The sequence below is a fragment of the Episyrphus balteatus genome, chromosome 3 (assembly GCF_945859705.1).
Source record: "Episyrphus balteatus chromosome 3, idEpiBalt1.1, whole genome shotgun sequence".
Classification (NCBI taxonomy): domain Eukaryota; kingdom Metazoa; phylum Arthropoda; class Insecta; order Diptera; family Syrphidae; genus Episyrphus; species Episyrphus balteatus.
The window spans coordinates 78,367,979-78,394,505 of record NC_079136.1 but is presented as its reverse complement, the minus strand read 5'-3'; the positions used below and the strand labels follow the sequence as shown (position 1 = coordinate 78,394,505).

Sequence of the window (26,527 nt, the reverse complement as noted above, 5' to 3'; positions counted from 1 at the left end):
TTCACAAGGTTAAGAGTACAAGCGTCACACCCGTAACGATGGTAAATGTATACAAATTGATTTTCTATTCAAATGTAACGCACGTAGCTTGTTTGGATATTGAATAATAGTTGAATATTTCACGAGGTTATGAGTAGGTACTAGCGTCACACCCGTAACGATTGTAACGGTATAGAAATTTGATTTTCTATTCAAAGGTAACGCCCGTAACGAAGCTAATTTAGGTATTGAATAATGGTTGAATATTTAAAGAAGTTATAAGTAGCAGCGTCACACCCGTTACGATGGTAACGCCATAACGATGAACTTGCAAGGGTTACTGAATAAGAAAGGAATGACAGATAGATACCTAAATCTGTACATATGAAGTGAGAACTAGGTTGAAAAAACAAACAAACATCTGATAATCTTGATAACACTTATAACTAAAACATTTTTCACACGAATCCAATACATGTCCTGAAAAAAAAAAAAACTAAAATTGAGTGAAATTCTAAAGCCCATGATTGCGGTTGATTTTTTGATTGCCTGCCAAAACATATACCCTGAACTTGGCATTTGATTATTGGGGAGGAACATAAATGTGGAGTATTTTTTTTTTTTCTTTCGTTTGGTTTAGTTTGACTCAAATCGAAACGAGTGAGGAGAGGGAGGGAAGCTTTGTGGGTTATGATATGAAACGATCGATAAAATGCAATTCAAGGAGTAGGTATTAGGTACTGTGAGAAAACGACGTTGTTGGTTGGCTCCTTAGAATGAAACGAGTAAGTTATAGGTAGGTGGCCTCTCTGTGATGATATCTATATAGGGTAGTTTCATACTCCTTCTGCGAGTTTACCATTCTTTGCTACCAAATATATCAACGACAACAGCTTGAGCGATGAAATATGTTTTCAGTGATACTAAAAGGAAGTGGGTAAATATTTCTAACATCAATACAAGAGTGACTCATTCCATTTTTATAGTAACCATATCATCATCGTCATCGTCCGTGCCTCCATCGTCCTCATAATGTTGTTCTCGGAATACTTCAGAGCTGGAGCATAGTATAGTTGGTATATTTATATTACTTTAGATTTTAAATCGATGTTAGATATTAGATAAATATATATTAGACTGTGTGTGTGTTGTGTATGCTTTATACGTTGCTTTGCTATATGCCCTGAAGTTTTGAAGCCCTGATGGTGTCTGTCGTCTTCTTCATACATCGTTGATTGTTGCCGAGATTGGATTGCTGTTTGCAGGAAAACCACAGGACTTGTTTTGCTTTGGTTTAATAAAGGTTTTAAAATTTCATTTGACACTCACACATACATACATAATAACAGAAGCGTGGGCTAATTAATGAAATAATTGAGTTTAAGTGCTGGAATATGTTGTTGTGGAGAGAGCACTCAGCACAGACTAAAAGAGGTCTATAAGTATAAAAGCTGTAGAATATAATGCAATATTTGAAGCTTTTTGCAAAATCAGAGAGAGAAATGTTTTAACAAAAACATTGTATATTTATTATTGAATCCACTTAAAAATTGTTGGTTTAGGAATTGGTCAGAACGCCCAGCTATATAAAGAGGATGCTTGCATTAAAATAAATTTATAACATTGTTAAGTTGAAGGATGTCTAAAGGAATTAACTTTGGGATAAACATTTTTTGATTTAAGGGGGGAAATGCCTCTGGACGACAGCTTTTTCAATAATTTTTTTTTTGGAAACCCGAAAGCATTTATTGAAATATGGAAAAGTATATGCTATTATTGACATTATGAAGTATTGATACAATTTTTTTTAAGTTAAAAAAAAATGGCGACTCTACAGCTCTTTAAAGTTGACGCCTCGAGTTTTCGCCGTGCAATTTTTTTCCAATAAAGTATATATATACGCATTGCATGAACCTTAATTTAGTAAAAAACCGGGCAAATTAAAAATTAGAGACCAAAAAAACGAAAAAACACAATGTTTTCTTATAAACAAATTGTTAAAAAAAAAATGACCAATGAATTAGCGAGTCATTTCCAATTTATTTCAATTCGATAGCTTCATTAGTTTTTGAGTTACCTACGTTGCACGGCGCAGAAAAAAACGAGTTTCAAGGAAAATGCGTTTAAAGTTTTCGTTTTCGTACTGTGGTAGGTTCGGAACAGATTGGTTTCAGGACTATCTAGGGACTTTCGAGTCTCATTTAAGGTTAAGACCACTGAAAATAGTTTCTTCGGTTGATAAATGAATTTACAACGTAAAAAAAAATAATTCAAAAAAAAATTCTAGACGGATTTCCCCCCTTAAAGGACAGTAATAAATATGTATATGTAAGTTCATTTCATAATATAAAAAGGATTTGGGTTAAAAACGCCATCATATCAGAGATAATTATACTCAAATTTTTAAATATGCACATAAGTTTTTTTCAGATACAAATGAATGAAATTGGTAGCAGAAAAAGTAGGAATCTGCAGAATAGTGAAATTGATGGAAAATCAAAAACAACCGAAGACATCTGCTGCAACAAGTACAAAATTTATACGGATCTGAACACATCAAACGCCAAATACCGGACAATAAGGAATGAGTTCCAATGCGCTACAATCATGGTCCGTAACTTCATTCAACACCACAACAACACACAGATCCAGAAATGACTGCGACTGTTGTCAATAAAGCCCGGGCCTAATGCCTTTCAGCACATTAACGGAATTGTTGGTCAGAAATCACCAATGCCAGAAGTGGCGATTCTAAGAACGCAATCTCCAATTACAGATTAATATCTCTTCTTAACAATCTAAATAAGTTCTTGGAAGAGTCGATACACAGGAAGCTAAAGAAGTTTTTTTAGTGATAACAACATCATTCAAAACATGCAGTTCGGCTTTAAACAACCATTAAGTTACTGTCGCATGCTTTCTTCTTCTTCTTCTCCATTATCGACGATAGTCATGATCTCGGATGGGGTCACAACTCTCCCACTTTACTGCTTCACACTACGGCTCCGCATGTGGGGTTCGTCACATGCTTTCTGAATGTTGAGAAAGCATTTGGCAGGACAGAAGCCCTTATGCATAAATGTCATAAACTAGGCTTCCATTAGAAAGTTGCCCAAAAGTCTAAAAAATTGGCCAATCAGATGAAACACCTGCAAGAGTGTGCGAGAACCTTCCCTACGCCGACGATTCACTTACATACTGCAAGTTAATCTCGCATATGATAGCTGCCAGGAAGGTCGAAGCTCACATTCGGAAACTGTATGAGTTCTCAGAATATGGGATATCCGAATCAACTCATCTAATTCGGAACTACATATATTGTACCATAGACGAACATATGAGGGTGAGGTAGTCGATCAGCTGCAAACTGTTGAAGCATCACATTGACACTTCCAGATGGAATTAGATTGCCAGCTCCTGAGATTCAACAATCACTCTCATTTGGTCCTCAGGAAAACCAACTTTAACTTCCATCGCCTTTACCCCCTGAATGATAAGAAGAGCAGTATTAAGTCAACCAACGAAACTCTGCAACTACAGCTTTCCAGCATGGTACACCATTTATGTACAATACAGCGATATTTCATACACCAAATGTATGCTTTGACGATCATAAGATAAAATAAGAACAGGTTAATAAAATTGATGGAACAATAAAAGTAATAGTTTATCTATATTAAACTCTAATAAACGCATATAGGACTAATTTATTCTTTCATGTCAGCAAATGCGAGTAATCAGTCGGTGTTGTCTATCGTTTATTTTTTCTTTATAAACAGGCATAACATACAAAAGATTTATTTCAAAATTATCCTAAAAGAAGAACAAATAACAAAACAAGTAAATAACTTGTTTAAAGTGCAGGTTCCTTTCCTATCCCAATCAACACATTAATCTACCTGAGAATGGAGTTCAATTTAAGTCAGCCAAAAATGTTGGTGTAGACGTGTATGTCTATATGTATATTGGACACAAAATACAATGCAAACGACAGGTGGTACCCTTTTAGAAAATCAGGTAAGTTTTCGTTACATTTTTGCACCTGCTGTTAAATCACAAACAAAGCAAAGGAATAAAAACCCTCTTCGTTGTTGCTGAAATGCGATGAAAACGCACAGGCACACAAAAACAAAAAAAAAAACAGAAACCCGCTTTTGTTAGCGACATGTGTCCCGCCACTTCATCATCACTATCACGGAACTGTACCTACTTCTTCTCGAATGTGATGAGGATGACGATATGATTTGCAACAACATTATATTGGTGGACGCTGCTTCAAGTTGTCCCTGTCCCAGTTAAAGGCACAACATACAATCCGAAAAGTAAGCTAACGAAGGCAGACGAACAACTTGATCGGTCAGGAATCAAATTTCGCGAATATATCTGACAGAGGGAATGTTGTTGTTGTTGTTGTTGTTGTTTATCTACAATACCAACGCTTGTTGCTGTTGCGTAGTTTATCGTATGAACATTCACCTATTGCCCAAAAAAAGAGAAAGCAATGAGTAGATATAATTTTTGTTTTGGAGTGCAAATGTTCACAATACGAGTATCTGGGTTCTATGAAAAGAAAGTATCAAATATCAATCTAAAACTGAAGTGTTTTTGAGTGTTTTATGCCCTCACATGTGCATGTAGTTTAGTAGAACCATCATCCATTATACTTATACGGAAAGAGGAAAAATCACTCAACTGGATTATGAAATCGAAACATATATGATGAGATTTCAAGGACTCTTTAAGTACCTACGTAACTGCTGCATAACAATGTCTATGATCCCAATCTAAAAACATATACCTACTACCTTTACTAGGTACACCGATGTGAAGAGCTATAGTTGTTTTCCGAAAACAGATTTGAGCATCATTGAAAGTTAAATTTAATACTATTATGCATAGGTCAGTAATTAATGTAGATATAGCTATCTTGCGTTAGCTTAAAGACGCATAATCCTTTGATGAAACAACAAAAACTAAGTTACAAAATATACACGTTGATAAAACGGTACCTATACATAACATTGTATCTTGTGTTTGAAGTGACTATCGAAAGCACTGAAAACACTTTAAATGTTAAAAATGATATACATATCTTCGTATACAACTCAAAAGCATGATGTATCCTTTCTCTTCAACCAAGCATAAAAGAAATGATAATATCAATTTAGTGAAATTTTCACTTAAAAGGGATAACGAGTAATGTTTTTATTTAGAATTGAATACGCTCAAAAATTCATAAAACGTTAGAAGTTTTAAATTTTCCACAAATTGATGATAATGACAAAATATTCCAGTCAAATTGTATTTAGTTTGGATTGAAATAAAAATATGAAGTTCTAATGTAATTAGGCTTGTTTTTTTGGCCAAATTCGATTTACCAAAAAAACGTATCCGCAGTTGCCCATCCACGGCTGTCTAGCTGTCAGATAATAAAACAAAAACAAAAAAAAAAACAAATTTTATTCAAGATTATTATTTTGAAAAGTTAGAAATAAAACAAACCAAATAAAATTGCTAAAAATGGATTTTCCTGATTTTCCATTTGTAAATTCATCTGCATTTGTTCAAAGTTTGATTTTTTATTTTGGTTTTACGTTCGGATAAGTTTTTGACATATTGGGGTATGCTCGTAGATTTGGTGAGTCGGTGGCCCGTTTATATGCAGGGTCGAAAGATCGAAATTGAATTTTTTTTAAATTTTTGTGTAAAAATCTCAGATTTTTCCTGGTAGATGAAATCTAGTTTTGTAATAATTTTTAACGAAATTGTTTCATATAAACTTAACATTTGAAAATAAAACAATAACAAATGTTCAGCAAATGTCAAAAAGAGAAGTGTGTTTGAAAGTGCGTGTGATTTGTACCTATGTGTGAATCTTGATAAAAATCGAGATTCTGATTTTTTAATCTCGAATCCATATTTTTGATTCTCAAGTCTCAAATAGATCATAAAATGAAATGAAAATTTTGCACCCCAAAATTAAAAGCAATTATGCAGACAACATATTTCTTTCGATGTCAAAAACAATTATTGTAGTTTTTGAGCAACTTTGTGCGACTCGTTCCTTGATTTTATTTCACTAAAAAGCATTTAAAGAGTAGAGTACCTAGGTCAAGTTTCAATCAACGGTAAATATGTATATAAATGAAATGTAGAATTAATTGTATGTGTTTTAAAGTGCGTTGCATTCTGCGAACATAGCTTTCGAAACTCTTTGAGTTATCCAATTATCCGAAATGTTCTTCGATCGAGTATCGATACTCGAAAAAATGTCAATTTCTTATCCGCAGCCAGATTTAAGTTTTAGTTTTATCCGCAGCTGGATGTTGTATTTGTAATACATGGAAGCTCCCACTGCAGATACGGATAGGCAGAACGTCGTTTTTTTGACGTTTTCTGAACACAATATTGCTCAGCAAATTTTCTCACGTCAACCATGAGAATATATCGAAAAAGGCAAAACAAACGAGTTTCTTGTTTTTTGGCGTATAATTTGAAAAGTGAATCCAATGTTTGATTTCGAAAAATTATATAATATAAAATATAATAATAAGTGTTTTGAAGTTTTGAAGCTTACACGTAAAAAACAATATACATATGTAACTGTACAATTCCGCTAATATGTCTTTGAACTTGATTTCAAAATCTTATTGTGCGTTCAGGAGTGTTGTGTTGTGATCGAGCTAAGTTGGGGAAAAATCATTAAACTAAAATCAATATAACTGTGATTTGTGAGTTTTAATTCTTAAATTTAATTATTGTATCAAATGTTTAAATTTTTATTTAATTGGTGTTTTATTTTATGTTTCAATTAAAGTTTCAGTGAGCAGACAATTTTTAAAATTTTTTTACGTTTTCTGTTTTATTTTCGGGATTGTGGGTTTTCGGGATTAGGGATTTTCGGGTTTTGTGGATTCAAAATTTCGGAATTGTTTCCGTCTCCCGTACGACAGCTCAAATTTGCTCTGAGTTTATTATTTAAAGTCTATTTAAAATTGATTTAAAAAAAACACATACACTAATTAACTCTATTTAATTTGCTTCATGATCTTTGAAAAAGTCGCGTCTGAAACTTAACACATTTATGTACAACGTGTACACATTTGAAAATCGAAGTGTGGAAAGAGTTAAAGCAATGGAAGCATGTTAATTTCCTTAGCTGTATACCATTTGGGCAAACAACAAAATACGAATGTTCCTTAAATCATTTTAAAAATATTCTTGATCGCTCTTTTACATATTCATTTGATTTACGACTCTAAAATAAAACTCCTTTAAGCTTATTTCCATATTTTGGAAGCAATAAATTACCAAACATTCCCAACAGAACAATAGGTATTGGCATCAAAAAATAAACATTCTTGAGAAAAAATATTATATTTAAATAAGCTTTCTGATACTCGGACTCAATCATGATAGAATGATTCTTCTTTTCTATATTTTTTGATAATAAACTCACACTCGTGCTAAGAAAATAGAAATATACACATTCGAAAAAAAAATGTTCACATAATTGTGTACCGCTAGGCAATTTAGGGGAATCAAATAAATTTTCCTGAATTGATTTATAACGAAAAGGTTTTTTGTTCTTTTAACTTCCTCATTTTTAAGGGTAAAAGTATTGGATTTGCAAAATGCAAGTTTGATCTTTTTGGAGGAAATACAAAAATGGATTACCATAAGGCAACATGTGAAACATATATAACCAACTTTATCGAACCTATCCTAGAACCTTTTTTTGTCAAAACAAAAGTTTTCCAAAGCTGTTTACCTTTTTTTTTTCCTTTATCCTTCTACTGTGTCACAATGATATTTCTCGATGATTGATTATTTCTTTGGGAGGCTAAGCAGTCAGCACACATGAAATGGTAGAATGGTATATGTATATTTCTATATGTCTTTTTGTATATTTCAATCTCAAATATTTGAGATACCCCCATCGCCAACACCATAACATATATATATTGTGTATTTCCGTAAAAAGGATACCATCTTCCCATTTAAGTTTTCTGATGGTACGAGTGTTTGTCGAGATATACTCGTAGAATGAAATATAATTTTCTATGCGCATAGTCAATCGGAGTTTCCTTTAAAATGTGCATCGTCCATAATAGAAGTTGAAGTTTTAGGGTGTTTCTATGGCAACATTAACTCGATATAGGATATTGAACAAAAACTATGTTTGTATGTATGGGTAATAGTAGAGAGAAAAACCATTTCGTGTCCATTTGATGGTAGCACACTATATGGATCTATATGTACAATATTCTTTCACAAGTCTTCGTATAATACCGTTTTGCCAGAAGCCATTACTGCAGGTTACAACGAACAAAATTGGTGATGGGAGAAGCGAAGGGAACCTTGGTGCTTTGGTAGAAAGCAAGGAATGAAAGGTTTCTTTTGTTTTTATACTTCCGAGAAAGTATAGTTGGCAAAATGGGGGAGAGTCGCACTCAAAAATTAATGGAACGGAAAGTGTGTAGATTAATCACAATAAGATCAACATCCTTTTTTTTAACTTGTCTTTCCCACTACTCCACTTTACTATATTCGTCTATATTTTTTCCTTTTTTTTTTATTTCTGTTTAGTATACGGTACCTCTTCTACTCTTGTCCTGGATTTTTTTGCTTTTGATTTCTTCTTTTATTTTTGTCGTTTTAAGATTTCTTAAGTTTTTAGTTGCAGAAATCACTTCACTTCAAGCTGCTGCTATAACCATTAGCAGACCCATGAAGCGCCCACCCACAATCCATGTGCATCCTTTCGTTTTAATGAGTATAAAAAGCATTAAACACAAAAACTGTGTTTTAGTTTTCCCTTTTCAGTTATTTTTCTTTTTTGGTTTTGAATGAGCTGACACAGTAAAATGTGATGTGGGCACACCTTTAAATATCGTTTTGTGTGTTACACCCTGTCCCGATAACACATTCATTTTATAAACAGAATGCCAGGATAGTCAGTTTTTGGTTTTCGTGAAATAACGGAATAAGAAATGAAATAAGCTTAGATTAGGCTTAGGCCAGGAACACAAAATGCGATTTTGGTCGCGCGATACAGTTTTAAAAATGCATCGCAAAGGTTTCACTGCCTATGGGGACAATTTTCTAATTTCTAATCGATGCTATTTTTGGAAGCATGTATTCACAAGCATTGAAATCCTTAGGACCCATTTTTGAGACTAAATATAGTCGCGCGATCAAAATTGCATGTGTGATCCTAGCCTTAGGCTGGTCAAGCTGAAGAGTAAGTTTTGTCTTGTAGTGTGTCCACCTCCTGGTCAGTTGTCTAGAGAATAATTCCGTAGTTGAATAGTTTTTAGAAAAAAAAAAAGTGTTTATGGGAACAAGTTCGTGCAGTGATCCTCCTTTAGATCATATTCATTCGAAGATCGTTGTTCTTTACGAAAGATCTATTACATCTTCATATTTTAGAGTCGTTTTTTGGCCTACACTCACGTCCCCAACTTTGGCGGACTAAACAAATATAAATCTTAGTAATTGAAGCTAATTAAATGCTAATTTGTTGCTCAACCAAAAATTTGTAGCTGAAATCTGAAATGATAAAAAAAAAAACAAATAAAAAAAAAAAAAACAATAGGTTTGGCCGGCATTCAAATTTGTATGATATTAAAATCCATAAACTTCGTTTTTATAGCCTCAGTATTTTTTTTGTTTTTATAAATTCTGCTAATAGTAGAGTATCTGAAGCACATTATTAGGGAACCCGGCCGAACAGCTCTGATTTTGACGATTTTTTTTTCAAACGTAGGTAATTAAAAATACTTTAAAGTCTATAGATTAAAAATTGCCGGTGTTGCCGTATTGTTTTTTTTTAAATTAAAATTAATTTTTTTTTTTTTAAAACCATTTTTTTGCTTAAATTTCATAAAACAAATGATAGCAAAAGATTCTCTAGGTAATTTAAGGAAAATATATAAAAGGCAGTAAGGGACAATCTTCCATCGTTTAAGCGATAAATGCAATTTTCTAACATTCTGACCTCAAACACAAAAAAAATATTTTGAAAACAACGGCAACACCTACAATATTTTAAAATACATTTTTAAAAAGCCAGAAGCTCATTCTTATCTCTTAAATTTAAATCCACTAAATTTAACCAATACTTTTTGAAAAAAATGGTCCTCAAACTCAGAATTTAAAAAAAAAAATGTTATTAGAAAAATTTAAAAAGACTTTTTTCCAAACTTTTTCTAATAAAATATGAATTTATTTAAAAAAAATGTTTGGCCATAAATATTATCAGTTGAATTTCGAAGCAAAAAAGGTAAAATATATCACACTTTGAAAAAAAAAAATGAAAAATTACTTCAATTTCAATGGTTTTTTTTATTAAAACTGAATTTTTGCATTGAAATAATTAATTTTCTCAAAGACTATGGTAAATAGGAACTTTAAATTTTTGCTTTTTAACTTTCAACAGTAAGGGTTATTAAATGAATAAAAAATACTTTTATGTTTAGATGTTGAACTTTAAAAAAAAATAAGTTACATTTTTTTTTCAAAACTTTTATTAAAAAAAGTTCTTCGAAAATGAAATACTTTTTAATTTTTTTCCTAAACCGTAATACATATTGACATTTCTCGTTATAATTTGAAATCATAATAAATGCGGCCAAAAAAATTTGAACATAAATGCATTTTATATTACGACCAAGTTTAAAAAACGACATGTTAAAATTTTTTCAATAATTTTTTTTTTCAAAAATCTGAGTTCAATTACCATTCTTTCAAAAGCCGTTCATTCAATTAACTTAATTTTAATTTTACATATATGACTAAGCTTCTAGCTTTTAAAAAATGTATATTTGAATATTGTAGGTGTTGCCGTTGTGTTCAAATATTTTTTTTTGTGTTTAAAGTCAATTAATAAGAAAATTGCATCTATCGCTTGAACTATGGAAGATTGTCCCTCACTCCCATATATTTTTTTCCTTGAATTTTATAGACAATCTTTTGGAATCAATTAATTTATGAAATTGAAGAAAAATTTTCGAAAAAAATTTGTTTTTGTTCACAAAAATCTTCAATTAAATTTAAAAAATCAAAACGGCAACACCGGCAATTTTTAATCTATAGACTTTAAAGTATTTTTAATTACCAACGTTTGAAAAAAAAGATCATCAAAATCTAAGCTGTTCGGCCGGGTTCCCTAATATTGCCAATTTTTGAGCTTTAGTTACTCCACTATAAAATAAGGATGAAGTTAGAGGACAAAAATAAGAAAATTATTGTTTTTTTGATTTGTTGCGCAAAAAAATAATTTTTGTAATTCTTGAGGGTAATTAAATATTTTAATTTTAAGTTTAGGTTTAAAAAGTGCATTTCCGGCTTGGTCAGGCCATTTGAGACATTTTTGAAAAATAACTTTTTTTAAATGTTTCTTTTGTCAGTAACTGTAGCTTTTGAAAACAAAATTTTTGGTGGTAGTCCAAACACATTCAAAGTTAAAAAAAAAATTAACTTAAAAGTAAGCATTCAAAGTCCAGCCCATGCAAGGTACTTAGTTTAAAATTTGATGACATTGGTGCCTACCTGGCGACTTTACACACCCTAAGCAGAGCGTGATGATATAAAATAATCCAAAATTTTAACAAACAAAAAAGATACATTTTTTGTCTTATGACTGTTGATTCAGGGTGCTGTGCCTTTTTAAGCTGCAGATATTGACAAAAAAACGATTGCATCAGAAGTGTAATATTGCATTTTGATCGAATGAAAAGAAAGCAAAAGATACCGAGAAGTGGAACAAATGAAATGAATTTACAAACATTTATTATTAGCTAGGGTGAACATCCAAAATTGGCCAACAAAATTGATCAAATGAAAAACTTAATCATTTGGATGTTTGTCATTTTTGTTTTTTCATTAGATGATGATTTTTTGAACCAAAGAACTTATTGAAACAATGAATTGTTGGAAATACTTTATAAATAATGGGGCGTACTCATTCCATTTAAAAAAACTGGTGTTCCTTATAGATCTTTTTGGCGCAGCTCACTAACTGATTTCGTATGAACTTAAACGCAACATTAATTTATATTCAATCGCTCATATTAAATATACAATAATTTTCAACATGTTTTCCTTTATATTTAATAAATTAAACTTAAAAAATTGTTACATTTTAAATCTTAAAGCAAATATTGATAAAATCAATCCAAAAAAATACATCACTTAATTTGATTGATTCCAATTGAAAAGATTTCCCTATCACAGCTAAATTCAATTTTTTTCTGTTTTTCATTTTATATTCATAATTGTTGATATCCTGTTTGGGGATTGAAAGTGAATGACATGAAAAAATCCATCGATTAATTTTTATTATTTAATCTATATAAAATAATCTATATAATATTTTATGCATGCATTGAACAAAAAAAAAAAGACAATAACAACCAAAAAAAAAAAAAGTTGAAAACTCAATTGCAAATATTTACACAGAGAGATGCTCGTTATCGTTAGCAATTTCTCAACAAAAAACAATATACTCTTATAAATGTTTGCATATGTGCATATTTTACTACACTTAATCCTGCCACAAATGAATGCTCAACCAGCAACAAAAATCGTTTATTCTATATATGAACTGAGTGTTCATTTTTGTTTTTTGTTTGTTTTTTTATTTTTTTTTTTTTTGTTTATTTTGTAGTGGAACGAGGCAGGATGGTAATAAATTTCCATATATCCAATTGTGTCCTTTAACTCCTATGGTAAATATCTCAAATATCACACGAGGCAATTTATTGCAAAAACGAGCTTTACAATATTATATCCTGTGACATTTTGGTTTGTGCACTGAAAAGTTCATTCTAATCTTTTATGGTTGACAAATTCCATTTTGCTTTGTTTAGTTGTGTGTGTTGTGTTGCGATGATGATGATGATGGTTTTGTGTGTCGTTTAGAATTTAGATGACAGAAATTTATTTCTATTAATGATTATATACGATTTGACAATGACAAACGGAGCCGAAATCATTAGGTTTACCTTGACAACTTTTGAATAAATGATTTATAATTTATTTAAACCTATAAGTTCATGTACATTTAACCTTTTCGTAGTTTGCATATTATTATACGGAATTTAAAAATAAAGTATGGCAAATGTAACTGAACCTTTAAAAAGTGTCGACACTATCTCAGAAATGAGTCAGAATATGAAATCAAAAACTTTTTCATCCTATTCTGAACGTATAATTCCTTTTTCAGCAAACAAATCTGACAGCAGGATGTGATTACATTAAATTTCATTTTTGACATGTGGTTTTACTTGTAGAAAACTAAAACTTCATTTTATATGTTATCAGCAACTTGACTACAACAAGGAAGCGATCATTATTTCAGGGCGGAGTAGTAGGTACTCAGCAAAAAAAAAATTAAATTTTCAAAATGTTTTTCGAAATGTTTTTTTTTTTTAATAATTTTAATATTTATTTTCTATCAGACAAATATTGAGTCTTTAAGATTCCATTACATGTTTTTTAAAAGTTTGCGAATGAGTTAGATCGGCATATTGAGTAATTTAGCTTTTTGTTTGTATATTTCACTATTTTATATGTAGGTAGCATTACTTTAAAAAAGGTTAAAAAGATAAAAAAAAATATGAGACAAAAAAGGCAATAATGAGAGAAAAAGCAAAAAAAAAAACGAACGAAAATGCAAAAAAATAACGAAAGAAAATGGCTATGTGAAGTTGGCACCCCCAAATGCTAATTTTGTTTTTCAAACATGCCTGGTTCGATTGCCCAAGGTTCGCCCAGGATAGCCCAATTTTTTTTTTTCGTTAGCCCACCCTTAGTTAAAAACTTGTCTTAAAATATAAAAAAAAATTTTTTTCAGTGTAAAAATTGTGATGTAATTTGTTGGAATTACCATAGTAAGTTGAAAAAGGTTTAAAAAGTACTATTCGTGTACTGAAAAAGAAATCACCTCACACACCATTTTATAAGCATGTTAGCTTTCTAGGTGCTCACCAAAAAAATCAATGATTTTAACACTTGAAATAAAACAAATCAACTTAAGCTTCTTAACAGGAATATAAGAATTCTAATTCAAATAAATAACATTTGAAGCGCAGTTCCCACACCAGTGAATTTCCGTTTTCCAAATTTTTAAATTTAAAAAGTTCACTGTGGCGTATGCGCATTATTTTATTTTTTTTTTTTACTAAAAAAATTATGAAACTAGTTGGCCTTTGAAACCAAGTAAAGTTGGGATGACGAATATAAATGGTGGTTTGGCTGGTGCTAATATTGGGCAAACGAACCACAGTGAAATATCAACGATTTTTACACTGAACAAAAAAAAATATTTTTTGCAGTTTTGAGTTCAATAAAAAATAATGCTTGTATAATTTTTATCGAAAATAAAAGTTGAGCTATACTTGGCTAGCCTTGGGCAAATAAACCAATCTAAATCTAAGGAACAAAAACCTAATTTTTTCGGTTTCTGAAATGAAAAAAAAAAAAGTTTTTGTTATCTTTTGAAAAAATGGTAGGAAAAATTGTTGGACTATTCTGGGCTAATGGATATCCTGAGCTAAGGGAATACGAACCGCAGTAAAAAAAATCAACGATTTTTACACTGAAAAAAAATTATTTTTTGTAGTTTTTGAGTTAAAAAAAATTAAATTCATTATAATTCTAGAACTAAGAGTGGACTAGCGAAAAAAAAGTTTGGCTTACCTTGTGCAATCCATTCAGACATATTTAAAAAAAAATTACATTTGGGAGTGCCAACTTCACATAGCCAAAGAAAAGGCATACAAAAAAAGTAAAAATTCCACAAAATCTTATCCATACTGATGAGCTTTCAACGCACTAGTATACAATTTTGGATCAACAAGCTGAAGCACAAAATTTCATTCTACCCAGCATATACTAATAAATTCAGGATTCCAGGTAAGTAATATTTTTCCCATTTTAACTCATATAGACTTAAAGTTATAAAAATCGAATAATTTGCTTTTCAAATGTTAACTGCGATTCTGCAAAAAATCTGCAATGCGTCCAATAAATTTTGTCAGTGACTGTGTGATTATATATGCACAATATCTTATTTTCCACATGCTTAATCTTATGACGATGACAATGATAATGAAAAGAATATAACAGTTTAAAAAACCCCACAAAACATTATTACATCTCTAACTGCTGAACAGGAACTATGTCCTTATACACTTTTTTTTGCATTTTTCTGTGGCTTTATATAGTACTAACCATTATGTGTGTGGGCTTTCCTCTCCTTTTATTTTTTATTTTTTCTCTTTTCCTCTATTTGAGGACAATTAAGTGTCAGCCCTTAACATAATGCGGTGCAAGTGGATTAAGCGGTTCATTCAAAAGCGGCTTACAAAACACACTCAATGTTCTCGTTATGTCGCGCACAAGGGTTTTTCAAACAACCAACGACGACGAGCGACGACAACGCTACGAGAGTGAGCGACTGACAGAGAAAAGGAGTCTGAGTCTGAGTTTTTCAACAACTGCAGTCATACAATTGTATAAATGCAACAAAACGAGGATTGTCTTTAGGAGGCAAAAAAAAACGAGGAGGGTTAAATAAACATGAAGCTCACTCTTTCTCTCTCCTTTTGTTTTTCACCAGGTTTCCTTACAGCACAGTTCAGTTTTTCATTTCATTCATTTGTTTTTGCTTTGCCTTTTTTTTGCAGCAGGACATTGTAAGATGTTTATAATTAGCATTTGCCTGGCTGATTTGAACCGCATAATTTTAGCACAGCATAAATTCATTAAAAGAAATTGTTCATTTATATGTTAAATAAGACCGCTAGACACACCCCGTATCCGGAAAGTATACATATGGCTTTGTCATTTTTGTCCACGGTGTTTTTAATGAAGGAATAAGTAATTAAGGTGATTTTGAAGTGAAATAGAACCAGTTTAAAATATTTTCCAGGGCCGTAGTTTAGGTTATTCGTTTTTTTTTATGTACAGGTAGGAAGATAAGGATACCAGGATACAGGACGCCTTTACCCTACTCCAGGAAAACCCTCCCTGGCTACGGGTGTGGTTGACTCATTCTGATACTCCACCCTCTATTACGTAGTTTTTTTTTTTGACAGATTGTCATTATTATAGGTTATTCTGGGAAACCTGCCTAAGGTCACCAACGCAGGAACAGAAGAGCATAACCCAACCCATCGTGTTTGATAAAAATTGACATTCTTATTTATACATATATTTTAGTACCTATAGCTAAAATATTTTCTATTACCCGCTTGTTTAATGCTTGGTAAACATCTTCTAATTTTTTTTTTTTTTTAGGGGGGTGTTTGAAATTGATGGGTATCGGAAATGACGAAACGACACACACAAGAGGGAGTGAAGCAATTTCTTTATTATACATATTTTACAAGACTTTTTCCTGCAGGAGTCATCAGTTCAGTTCCATTTTAAGGAAGGGAGCATCTTTTTTGCTTCAATCTGTGTGTTCAAAAGAATGTTGGCTCGTTTCCGGAAATAAATTAATATTGACGGTACGGTCATTATGATATTGGGTGGGTTGGTTTGAAACAGCTGTTGTTCTAGTAACGGTAATCGATTTTGAAAACATTCCAAAGTTCTTATGATTTTGTTGTTGTTGTTTTATTTTTTTTTTTATTTAATGTTCTTACAACATGAAATCTAATTGGATTCCAACAAAAAATATAGGTGGTATCATTAAAAAGAATGTTCTTCATTTTCTTTGGAGAATAACAAAGAACAAAAAATACTTAAGAACATTTTTTTTTTAAACCTTTTTGATTATTGCTACTTTTTCAAATGTTTTCTCAAGGAATTTAAGATATTATAAAAGATTAATCTTAGTTGTACAAGGAATTTGGACAAAAAATGTTATTTAAGAAAATAAAAAAATATAAAAAACAGTTACATTCACGACTTAACGTTAAAGGTTCTTATGTTGTTAGAATTTGGGTCCAAATCGAAAGTTTCAAATTCTCTATCATAGAAATGGCATGTTCAATTGTGTGTCTTAATGAGTTGTCAATATTTGGACCATCTATATCCGATAAACTGACTAACTCCCACGTTGAGAAGTGTCAATATACTGCTCTTTGACCTCCCAAGTCGAAGCTTACGCCATTGGGGACAAAATTTAAAAACATTTTGCCCACACCTTTTAAATATGCAAAATGTATCGCCTCTTGATGAACGGTGAATTAGTCAAGGAAGATACAAACACTACATTTAGAAGCGTCGTCAAAGACGAAAAAAGGATAATTTGCAATCGTTTAGCTTTTAGCTTTTAGCAACTAAAGTGGGCGTGGCAGAGGGTGGAAAGGTTCAAAACAAGTTTATATTTTTGAACTCAACTAGATAGGTAATCAAATTTTTTAAATTTGGTGCAAATGGTACAAACCGTTTTTAAGATATAAACAAAGTAGGCGTGGCAGGGGGCGGAAAGAGTAGAAACTATTTTTTCATTTTTGAATTCATCTGGATAATTAAATATTCGTAATTTGGTTCAAATGGTGCACGCCGTTTTTTAGATATAAATAATCATATACAATAGTGGGCGTGGCAGGGGGCGTGAAAATTTCGTCAAATTTCTTAGAATTTGTTTTTATTATACCTACAACAATTTTTCTTTGCAAAGTCAATTCCTTTTTGGAAAATTGATTTTTGTCCACCATCTCCATACAATCGCGGCACTTTGCGCCCCAACAGAAAAAAAAATGTTCCAAGCTCCGTGAAGCGAACTCAAAACTTTGTAACCAAACGTGTCTAATTCGTTTTTTTTTTTTTTTAAATTGCACAAAACCTGCATTAAATCGAGAACTGTAAAGATTGTGGATGAACAAGTTCCCAAATTCTAAGAGCCCTTCAGTTGGTGTTTCAGAATATTTCGTTTGGACATAATGGTCCAAACGAAATATTCTGTCACAATATTTCTCTTAAAAGGCTCTAAAGATCGAAATTAATCCTTAATTGTTCTTTTACAACACTTAGAAAACATATCTATCTTTACATAAAAATGTTAAAGATTGGCGAAGATTCAATTAAGTTTTTATATCTTTCTTCTAATGCTTTTTCCACACCAATTTGTGAAGTTTAATTCTTTAAAAAAATTTCATTGAACTAAAATGAAAAATTCTAAAATCTCAATTGAACGAGAAAAACTAGAAACTAGACCTACAATGAAATTACAACCCACAGACAAGAGAAATGTTTTCTCTTGTCTATTACAACACAACATCTTAACAAAAAAGAAAAGAAACAAAAAACCAAAACAAACAAAGCTATATAAAAAACTTTTTAAATTACATTTGTCGGAGTAATCCTTTTTTTCCTATTTTTCGTAGAAGAAAATATCTACAATTCACTCAGACGGACGAAGAAAGAAAACAAACTCTAGAGCCAGTTCCGCAAATTAAACATCCTTTTCAATGAATGTAACTTCGTTTAATTACATTCTCCAGTCTTTTTTTGTCTTTTTTATTTTGCCCATTGGCGCTACCATTGTAATTTTGCTCTTTTTATTTTGTTTGTTTTTGTTAGTATTTAGGTTAGTTTGTCTATGCGAAATAATAAATTGATTTGTGGCTTGAAACTCGAATAGTATAAATGACTTTTTTTTTCATCTGCTCGTGTTAGGCCTCTGCTTTCTTAATTCATTTAATCTTTTCAAACATTCTTAAATATTTCATTAAGCTGCTCTTAGACATAGAACTTAGAGAAATAGAAGTCCTTTTTCCTAACAAAAAGTCTACTTCTTTTTTTTTTTTCCTAATGAAATATCTACTTCTTTTCAATATTTTCATTCCTTTTAATACCATTACAACTAAACGCATTTCCTTATCACTGCCTCAAACCCAAGGTTAAAAAAGAATGTATTAAGTTTTAGGTATACTAACTTAATACTTAATAACTTTCCGATGGACCCAAAAAGGTGTAAGGTAACTTTGTTGAAATACAAACCCTTGCGTGATTAATCGGCTTTTCCCTTTTTATATAGTTCAATGCAGTAAGTAGATAGCATTTGAAAAGTTTGAAAATGTTTACCCAAATTTCTTTTGGTACTTATATACTTAGTTTAAGCTTTCAAAAAAGAAAAATACCAAATGACTTGGATTGGACAGAACAAAAAAAGAAAAACAAGAAAGGTTGATTTTGTATTAATTACTCTTTATGAATGAATGATTATAATTTATAAATAATATACAAACTCACACCTTTTCATAATATGGTATATGGTATAAATGTATAATTAAAACTATACAGTAAAGGTCCATTTTATTTGGGTTCAACTAACAAACATAACAATAGGACTCATGTTCTCTATAGCCTATAGGGTGTTTCGCATAAAATTTAAAAAAAAAGCTAGCAAGAAAAAAAAAGTTTAAAAAGGTGTCCTCAAACTTCAAAAGGTAAGAAGGGGGTAATTTACTTTTTGAAAAATTTACGTAAAATCCAAATATTAAAATATCACGCTTTAGTTCGACATTTAGGTTAACGTTGTTAATTTAGTATGTTCTATGTTTGTCTTGACCCAACATGCACTGCCGTATTTACCCCGTCACTATTTCCTTTCCTTAAATTAAGTTCCTTTTATGAGTAAAATAAAGTTGGTCATTATTTTCCCAGTTCAAGAACCTGGGGTACTCGTTCCTTTTTTTTTTTGTTCATTTTATTACGATACTTCATGCAATAGGCATCCTTTTCTTTACAAAGCAAGAAATAAAGGGAAACGTTCTTATATACATCTGAAAAAAGAAAAATTCGGGATACTTTTTCATGTTCCTATTTATATAAGGGGTAATTCCATAGAGTTGAAGCTATAAAAAGGAACGTAAACAAATTTAATGGAAGCAAAAAAAAGCTGCTTCAATTTATTCACTAGGACCAAATCCCATGGAAAATTTGAGAAAACTGTATTCCAAGGGTACACATATACAAAAGACCATTAGTTACTTTACCTTAACTATGTCTTAAATGTTTAGTTAATGAATCTCGTTAGCTTTAATATCGAATTTTTGGTTTTATTCATTAAAACAGGTACCTATTGACAAAAAAAGGATTCTCTTAAAGTATAAGCGTCTTTAATGATTGTTATACAAAAAATATCAACATTTTTGGCAAACAAAATTGGAAAATTGTCATTTGTGTAAATGGGGCATTAAAGCTATAAATAATTCTTTGGTAAACAGAAAATTTTTCAATTTGCTCTCGTTTGTCCACCCTCCGTTTAGGAGAAATTCAACAAACAAATTTTTTATCATACAAAAAATCATTTTTTTCTAAAATTCCCAAAAATTAAGTTTTTTTTTTCAAAAATTCGAACGGCCATCGCTTGTACACCGACAAATGAATACAAACCAAAAATCATCGTTTTCCCACCTTATGTTTATCAGATAATAAAAATACAAATTTTTAAAATTTCCAATAAAAGTTACGTATACACCACAGTGTACAATGTACATACTCAAACTCCCCTAAGGTCCCCAATAATTACTTTTTTCAAACTTCTCTCGTTTGTCTACCTGGAGTTTTTTATATATATACCAAAAATCGTCGTTTGTCCACCCTACGTTAAGAAGATATTAAAAAAACAAATTTTGTAGGTACTGAAAAATTACTTTTTTTTCGAAAATTCAAATCTCTGGACAAACGAAAATTTTGGGTGGAGAAATATGGACAAAAGGTGAGACTAGTTTGGTTCAAAATAATTGGTACGGATTTTTTTAGTGTTACACTGTTAACTATGTTAATTTTTTTTAACTTTTAAAGTGTTTATTGACATAGATAATATTGACTGCATGTCGTAGGTATGAAGTGAAAAAAAAAGTAGAGAGAGCTACTATTCATTTTTTGAGTTCGTTTGTTTCAGTCGTTTAGGGTCTTGGGAACTTAAGATTCTCTTAATTTTTGTTTAAAAAACTAACCACTTTGTGATAAGCTGTTAGCTTCCAAATTTGAGAAATCGTCATTTGTCCACCCTACTTTAAGAAGATATTCAAAAAACAAATGTTGTACTCAAAAATTCAAAGTCCCCTTAAATCCCCAAAAATTACTTTTTTTAATTGAAAAGGACAAAGGAAAATTTTGAGTGGACAAAAGGTGGGCCAACGAATAAGACTTGATTGGTTCAACAATTTGGAGGGTGCAGTTCTGGCTTTCTCGGAGCTAACCCAACCACCTCCAAAGCTATTGCGGCTTAAATGAAGAGACCAAAAAACTGACTTATGGATAGCATTAAAGATGAAAAATTTTATCTTCACCAAACGATCTATGCTGGTGTGGTGAATCACAGTTAAATTGCATTTTCATAAAACATCGAAATCTTAGTTGCGCACCTTATAGATGTATAAGTTTTTGCAGTTTAAATTTATCATGAATCTTCCAGGAAAATTCTTAACTTTTTTTTTTGCATTTTATATACAAATATAAATAATTTGTATGGATTCAGAGAAATATTAATTTTTTCATGAAACACGAACACGAAACTTGTTGAATCATCTTCATCAAGAAATTTCGTGCAAAAAAAGGCTTCTTTGATAAAAATTGAGACAAAGTTGTTATGGTTTTTGTAATAAGTACTTTCATACCAAACAAAAATACAACTGAACACATAAAAGGATAATGAATTTCATTCATTTATAATCTTCCTTTATTTCTACATACAACCATCCTTTTAACCTCTGACGTATAAAAATTTTTTCTCATATTTCTCCTCTTTTGCATACATTATCCCACAGCTCCTCCAATGTGGAGATGTACCTCTACACATTCTCTCTCCACGTTAAATACACTTTTGTGTTCCACCGCACATTTTTCAAAGTTTAGTCCTTGCCATTCCTTTTACGAGTTTAATTTGAAGTCATCAGTCGGTGACTTCTGTGGTTAATGTATTCTCACAAAAAAAGTACAAAAAAAAATTAATTTTCCGCTGAGCTCAGCTGTAATTTGAGTGAAATAAGTAAGTAAGTAATGTTCCCCTTCGTATAACTTTTGGGGTTATGGTTTTTTTTTTTTGTTTGAGAAGACGACGAAAAAAAAAACACCCGCTATGCCTATCTTCTCAAAAGGAAAATCAGGAGAAAAAAAAAGAGTACCTATAGGTATGCGTTCAATTTTTTCTGAGTTGTGGACAAAATTCAAATTGAATTATTATGGAAATTTCTTTCCTTTTTTTTTTAGGGGATGGGATGTCGCCTACTTTAAGTGCACTTGAGTTTTTGAATATTTAGAAAAATGTGTTTTATATATAGACGTTCCATATAATATGAATGTATATAACATTTTTGGTGATAAATCGATCAGGAATCCAAAAGCAAAATCCGTTTAGAGACAGGAAAAAGTAACAAAAAACAGTTTAATTCAAATGTATTCCACTCAATTAAATCGTTTGTGTTCGTGGTCAAAAATTTCATCCAAATCCAACATATTTTACATTTATATTAAAATATTTTTGATTTACCCAATTGAAATCGTCGTACCTACTTACAAACTTGAATCTGGTTTAACATTTTATTTGATTTAACATTTGTGTCCATGTTGAATTCCCCATTGTAAGATAATATGGAAATTTTCGAGTTTTTTTTGCACCTTTGAGGATAAAGCTAAAGACTTTCGTTTAATGTTTTAGATGTTTTTTTTTTTTTAACTTTGGGGCAAGTTTAGAAGTCGTACAAAAACCTAAACCAACGTTTGAGATTGTTTTGAGATTTACAACAAATTAAAGTTTTTTTTATGTTTTTGTTTAAAAATTAAAATTATTCTACTTTATAAACAAAAAACTAAGCAATTTTAAGAGAATAAATTGATCTTTCATAATCAGAAATACATAAATCAAAAGAAAAAAAGGTTTTGAAAAGTAAAACAAAAATTATAAAAATTTCTTGATAAAAATTGTAGCCATTAGATGTGGAGGAAAAAGTTTTGAGAGAAGTTTAAAACGTTACTAATTTTTAAAATCAGTTGAAATATATTTTGTGAATATACGACCAAATGGATACCAATTATCTCAGTAACGGTACACGATAAGAAAAATCTGATAACAGAATTGAAAAGACCAAATTTTTAAACATATTACTACACATATAGTTTGAAAAAGTGCATTGTGGCGTTTACTACAAAACAATAGGTACTCGGGCGACGCATTGTTTAAGTCTTCAATTATTTCCCAAACACAATTTTCAAGAGGACTTCTACAACAAAGTTGTACATGTGAAAGGATGAATTAAGCTCATTTATGTACAAGTACATCGTTCATGGTAAACAGAAGAGTTCCCAAAATGTATCCTCGAGGAAAACCTCTGGTTAGTGCAAAGAATGTTGACATTTGGTTATTAGCAACAACTGCTTGATATCTTGACGATAAATACGAAAAAGTTAGTTTCGTTAAAGATGAGGTAAGTTGAAATTTTTCCATCAGTTTGTTACATAAAATAAGTTAACAGTATCAAATGACTACACCGAAAAAAAAAATTTGATAATAACAGCTATCAAATTAACATTTTTCAGTGACAAAAGTCGTCCAACAATTAAAATATCAATTTTGATTTTTATCATATCATTTTGACATTTTTTAATTTCAGGTGGGATAGTGAAAATTTCACTTTGACAATTAAAATATCATTTTGACATTTTTTTAAGTTTAAGTGGATAGTGAAAATTTCACTTTGACAGTTAAAATATCAATGTTGACTAGATTTTACGTTTTAGTTTATTTTAATGAAACCTATTTCTTTCCTTTTCATTTTTATTATTTTTATTATTTTAAGAATTTTCTTTCTTTTTTCAAAACATTACTGAAAGGGAATATTCTTTACAAAATAATGGTGATATTATTTTTTCTATTATAGGTGATATAATTGTTTTGTTATTTTCTCCCAAACTATGTGAAGTAAAATCTTAGTATCAGTAAATCATACATTTTACTTCGAAAAAACACAAAGCGCCTTTAAATTAGTACACATTAAGAATTTTTTATTTAATATTTTTCAACAATTTGGAATGAGAAATTGATATGAAAAAATGATAATAAAATATCAAAAAAAAATTCCAAAATGTGACATTTAAATATCATCCTGATAATAAAAATGTTGTTTTAACATTTTAAATATCATAAAACACATTTTATAGAGCATTTTTGGCTGATATTTAAAAAATGTTAATTTGATATTTAAAAAATGTTAAATTGATATTGTTTTTTTTTTGGTGTAAGAAAACGTCTAGCAGCATTAGAATAATTACATTGTTTCAATCCACATTTTCTCTTATTTCTTCGATTATATTTATAAGAACGGTCATGCAGGTACGAGGGACGAAAACCGGGTTGGTATCATGTTATTTTAACCCAAGTGACTTCTTATCTCCGAATTTAGTACTTTTTTAAAAACTTTCGATTAAAATGGCAAAACATCTATATGTTCGTGACAGTTTTTCGACACTGGAATGCGTTTAGCTCTTTTCCAACTATCAAAGTAAAATTATATACATAAAAATAAAGAAAAGGTGCTTATTAAGTACTTATCTAGGTACTAGATACTTACCAATAAGACATGCAATGATGTTCAACTGCATTTATCCATTAAAATATAATTGTTCATATGCGAACGCACGATACTAAAAGGTTTTATTTTTTGTATTTATTCAACACCTTTAACCAAAATTGTAATTAGCACTGTAATTTTGATTTAAACGTAGATATCCAATCAATGTCAAAGATATCCCACGTTACCACTATCAAAATTTATTGACAATAATATTTACATTTCATCAACATCAACCACAGTATTTATTTATTAAGTAAATGGCACCTTACCACTTTCCTCTAGGTACGTTTACGCTCACTCTTTCACAAAATTATGTATCCTATATCAATAAGAGTAGCAGACACAACAAACTAAAACCGGAACCAACCCTTACTATACACAAATCTTATACACCCGGTTAATGGGAATTATATCGAATTTCCTCACAAATTATAATTATCAAGGGGGGTTTGTTGTTTCTTTTTGGGGGGCTTTCAATCACACTAAATTAGTTACACATGGAATCTGCAATAATGGCAAAATGCATTTTTTATAATAGATATTTTTAAAAAGTAGATTTTTATCTCAAATTTGCACAAGGATAAGTCTACACACACCATTTGACTTGACGTCTACTATCCATATACACCACCCACAAAATAAAGAACACGTAGGATATAAAGCTTTAATCACTATTATACAGGTGGGAAGTTTGAAAGAGAAAGAAACGACTGACTGACGTCGACAGAACAGAGAATATTTCCTGCTTCTTTTGCCACCCTTTTTTTTTTTTTTGAAAAACAGACGAATAAAATCTACGATGTTGACTATCCGATCCTTGGCGGTTGATAGCACGAATCCCACATAGTTACAAACAACCACCAACGTTTTTTTTTTTTGGTTTTCTTTTTTTGTTGGAAAAACCCTAGATATGGTTCTTCCTTATTGTGAGTTTTGACTTTCCAAGTTTCGTCGATTCCGACTATGCCACCCCTTAAAAAGGTCGTTGTTGCCACTGTTAGAGCATTCACTATGGCTTTGGGAAGGACTCGTGGTAAACTCAAACTCTATGCCACAGCAAAAAATCGATATAAGACAACAACTACACAAGCTTACTCATTCACTATAATGGAAGCTCTTTATACATATATTTTGCGTTTTATTTTTACCGGCATAATTTATAGTAGGTATACAATAAACTGCACATTTGTTTATATTTAAATTTAACATTAAGATAATGTGCGAACGGGTGGGAATTATTTTTAATCAAATTGTCCCTATTTCGATATGGATTTCTTTACATTCAGAAATGAGTTTATGTATGTTTTAATTTGAAAACCGTCTGGCTTTTTTTTCCAGGAGTGAGATACAGATACACAGCAGAAATTATAATCTATTTTAGTCCTGATGACAAAAAAATTCCGCCACCCGAACTGGCATCGACAGCGATTACTTTACGAATGAATCTTTGAGTTTGAATGCATACCGGCAAGTTCGAGAGAGAGTGCCAGAGAATGAGAAGAGAATTGGAGAGAGAGAGAAGGTCGACGCATTCCAATTTCCATTTTATTCCATCGGCGCATCTTTATTTCCAGTTTGCGGGGGTGGACAAGAAAGGACGAAATTCAGAGTGAATTATTTGTTTGGTTTGCAAACCTCTGAACTGAACACTACGTAGAAGCGAAGCCAGCTTGGTGATGTTGATGATGCTTGGTACATCGGAATCACAACTTCCGCAATCCTCTGCATGCTGTATCTACCTGCGCTGCGTGGGGATTTTAACGTTCGTCGTTTAACTTGTTTGTATATAAAAATGTGCGAGTTGATTTTCAACGTTGGTGTATGAAATTTGTTTTTGCATTGAACAAGTGTTTAAATTTTGTTGTTTCCCTTTGTCGCTTGAGGGTGTGTATCTGCGTTAAATCTTTGTTAAATTAAACAGATGTTTATGTTGCGTAGCTCTTTACAGTGTTTAAAAATTAAAAATAAAATATTAAGAAATCCTTAAAAATAAACAAAAATCAATTTGT

The 26,527-nt window shown here is 30.9% G+C and overlaps 1 protein-coding gene across 1 annotated transcript in view; it reads right to left on the bottom strand.

The window, feature by feature from the left end:
- The window catches only part of LOC129916918 (protein tincar), a 114,434-nt gene extending 88,522 nt beyond the window's left edge, over positions 1 to 25,912 (bottom strand). Inside the window, exon 1 of the mRNA XM_055997129.1 lies at positions 24,516 to 25,912. The gene's annotated coding sequence lies outside the window, so the exon portion shown is untranslated. The remainder of the gene's footprint in view (positions 1 to 24,515) is intronic.
- Positions 25,913 to 26,527: the final 615 nt, after the last annotated feature.